The sequence below is a fragment of the Gavialis gangeticus genome, unplaced genomic scaffold, assembly GCF_001723915.1.
Source record: "Gavialis gangeticus isolate Ggan-Ray unplaced genomic scaffold, GavGan_comp1, whole genome shotgun sequence".
NCBI lineage: Eukaryota > Metazoa > Chordata > Crocodylia > Gavialidae > Gavialis > Gavialis gangeticus.
In genome coordinates, this window is record NW_017728994.1 from 30,336,377 (window position 1) to 30,339,852 (window position 3,476).

The window sequence follows — 3,476 nt, forward strand, 5'->3', positions numbered from 1 at the left end:
CGTTTCAGTTATCTGTGGTGACCTAAAAAGGGGTTTGATTTGTTCAAAAACAAAGTCAGCAATACCCCGTCTGACTCTCTCTTCTTATAAGCCCATCCCATGGAACTGTCTTTTCTACAGTGAAGCAAGCGTGACTGAGGTGCCTGGAGCTTTTAAGCATGTAGCTAAATAGGGACCTGGGCTCTGAATAATGGGATTCTAGTTTGAGGGAAGGTGAACATATGAAAAAAGGATTTGCTGGAAGGACTACCCAGTCTCAAGAACTGACAAACCTTGAACTCCCAGAATGGGAGGGATATATCTTAGCTCTGAGCTTTTGTTTCCAAAGGTCTCTAACCTTGAATCCTTAAATGCAAAGATTCTTTGGTTAAGAGAGACCTTTTCTAAACCTGTCTTGAAGGCAAGGGACATGTGTTGTCTTCAGAAGGGGTTAAGCTGGAAGCCTGCAGTGCCTACAATCTAGGTGAGAGACAGAGGGTCAGGAGGACACAACACCACTGACTTTGACAGCCTTTCTGGGGATGCTGGACAGCGGGTTTAATCGGTGGAGAGCGCTTTTTGCCTCCAGACTCAGAAGCAACATGTGGACTCTAATTGGACTTGGTGGACTTGGAAGGAAATGAAACTTGCTGAGTATTCATTTACAACAGACTAGTGACCATACAGAAGTACATGGCCTGAAGTTGTAATAGGTACTAGTTAGATGAAATAATAACTGAAAGGGAAATGGACAAGAAAAGGCATGACATTCCTACCCTTTGGAAAGTACTATAAGGTTTCAGACGAGCACGAGCACATGCGGTCTTAATTTTTCATGAGTCAGAAGTCCTCTTTTAGCCTATGGGTTCTATACTGGATCTGAGACTCCAACAGCATCACTGCAATCCCTTTTCCCCTGTGGGATTCTTATGGGAATTTTCTTATTCAGGGCCAGCTTCACGGAGCCAGGCTCTTTTCCCTGATCCGGCTGCAATATCACAAGACACTTTCTGTTTTAACAGGATAAGAAAACAGTGCAAACAACGGGTTTCTGTGGGTGGTTACCAAGCTGGAAGGGAGTGCGGCAATCTGCGTGCTGTGTGTACCGCAACCGAAGCCTGTTCGCAGAGGCGCTGGCCTTGACCATAAGGGCAAGGGGGCCACTGCTAACACATACAGTTTGGCCCAAGGGCATTGCTGGGCTGAGAGGGCCTAATGCCACACGTGTGGAGACCCCGCTGGATTGAGGCATTGTAAAATGAGACCAAGGGGCAGAGTTCATCAGGCAAATTAGTCTCTTCAGGTTCAGGGGCTCTCTTGGTCCTGCTCAGGGGCAGAGGAGCCGCTCTCCGCACAGGGTGCAGCTCCTGTCCCCCTCCCCGAGGCGCCGGAGCGCTGCCGGCCCGGGCGGGGAGCTGCAGCTCTTGGCTGGGGGCGGAGCCGCAGCCTATGCAGCGCTTCGCGGGCGGAGCAATTCGGGCGCCTGGCGGCCACCGTCCCCGGGACGAGCGGTGCGGGCCGCGGAGGAGACGTTGCCGCCGGAGCTGGAGCCGGTAAAGGCCATCCCCCACCGCGGGCCCCAGAGTCACAGTCCGGCTCCGCTGCCGCCGGAGCCTCCCTGCCGCTCGCTCCCACGCGAGGCCCCGGGGCAGGGTGGGGCTGGTGTTGAGGCGGCGGGAGGATGCTGGGCGGCATCTTGGGAGGCCTCGGGTAAATCCGTGGCTTAGACGCTGTCCTGGGGGGGCGACCTTGGGCGAGGCCTTCCCCTGCCCCTGCCTCAGTTTCACCCTGCGAGAGCAGGCGCGGCCGTGGCTGGAGCAGCTCTAGGGCGAGGGCGTCGGGACCTGCAGGTGAAAAGTGCTGTGGAAGAGGGCGTCGCTGCTCCGGAGGGGCTGGGGGTGGCGGGAGGGCGCCGAGGCCTACGACAGGGGCCGTTGGGATGGTCGTGATTACAAGTGCTGCGGTCGGGGCCGTGGTGGGGTCTGGTTGTCATTACAACAGCAGCCATCTGTGCACTTAATAGACCCCTTGCAGTCGTGTCCTGGCAGCTGTGATTGCAAGCATGTGAGGAGGACAGGTTGCTGCCTCGCTCAGCACTGTCTGCAAGCTGCGTTGCACAGTGAGAGGATACGTTTCTATGCCTGGCTCGAGGGATCAATACCTCTTGTTCTCTCTGCTCCCAGCAGTGTTCTGACTAGCTTCTCCCTTTGTACAAGCGGTTTCCTTTTAAGGATACTCTGCAGCAGCTTGCAGCTGACTGAGCAGCGCTCATCCTGTTCTGTGGCTGTCAGTAGCAGTTGGAAATACCTGAAATTTCTAATCTGCTCTCAGCCAGGTAGATAGAGTAGGAATTGCTGTGGTTTATTAATTACAGCTCCGGAGATAAGGCATGAACTTTGTCAACAACTTGCTGTGTGACTTTTAGGGAGAACGCCAGGTGGCACAATTGCTCTGCGAATCCTGTTAAAAAATCAGCTCTTCCTAGGACAGCCAGAGGAGGTTGCTGTAGGACCGTTTCTGTGCCTTGGGGATGATGAATCATTTTGGGTACTGAGAAGTAAGATGCCAAGACATTTAGAAGGGTCTTGTGTCACTGACTGTCCTTGGTCCAGATGAGCGTCAGGAGAGCCCCTTCGCAGTGCAGGAGATGCCATCCTCTTTAAAGCCATGCTGTGCTTTCAATGGAATTGTTTTTTCAGCAAGGATAGATAAGTGCTCAGAGTCTCTAAACTGTTGGTTTCTTGTCTGGATCACTCTTGGGTACCTTATCTGGGTTTTAATTGTTTCACTCAAGTGAGGTGTGCTTTCACAGCTGCTTCCTTATGCTGCTGTGCACTGGTTGCCTATTCAGTGAGTGTGATTCATGACATCTCTATTAGTAGTGCCAGTTTAGGCCCAGCCTAACTGATATCCTCTTTGTTTTATGCACATGCTGTGGCAGCTGAAATCAGAGGGATCACTGACCACTGTCTGTCTCTAGGTATTGGGTGTGATCTGCAGGGAACTGGATGGCACGTTTATTTAGATTTCTCTGACGTGTTCCAGGCTACATCTATGACTTCTTCCAGACTTGTTTCCTGGTATCCTCTGGGTTGTGAGGCTTAACAGATGGAGTATCGAACTGGAACACTGGGAGATACTGGCCTGCTAAGGGACTTTGGGCAAGTTACTTTGCTCTCTGGTGCCTCATAGTTTCATAGTTGATAGGGTTGGAAGGGACCTGAGTAGATCATCAAGTCCGACCCCCTGCCATGGCAGGAAAGAGTACTGGGGTCAAATGACTCCGGCAAAATGTTCCTCTAGCCTTCTCTTAAAGACCCCCAGGGTAGGAACCAACACCACTTCTCTTGGAAGTTGGTTCCAGATCCTAGCCGCCCTGACCGTGAAGTAGCGCCTCCTGATATCTAGCCTGAATCTATTCTCTGCCAGCTTGTAACCATTATTTCTAGTCACTCCTGGTAGTGCTCGGGGGAACAGGGACTTCCCCAGTGCTTGCT

The 3,476-nt window shown here is 52.3% G+C and overlaps 1 protein-coding gene across 3 annotated transcripts in view; it reads left to right on the top strand.

The window, feature by feature from the left end:
* Positions 1-1,455: 1,455 nt before the first annotated feature.
* The window catches only part of SEC31B (SEC31 homolog B, COPII coat complex component), a 90,576-nt gene continuing 88,555 nt past the window's right edge, over positions 1,456-3,476 (top strand). For 2 of the 3 annotated variants that reach the window (XM_019502515.1, XM_019502517.1), the window contains exon 1: positions 1,456-1,532. The gene's annotated coding sequence lies outside the window, so the exon portion shown is untranslated. Of the gene's footprint in view, positions 1,533-1,597; positions 1,830-3,476 lie in introns of those variants that run through there. The other variant, XM_019502516.1, reaches the window with a different exon arrangement.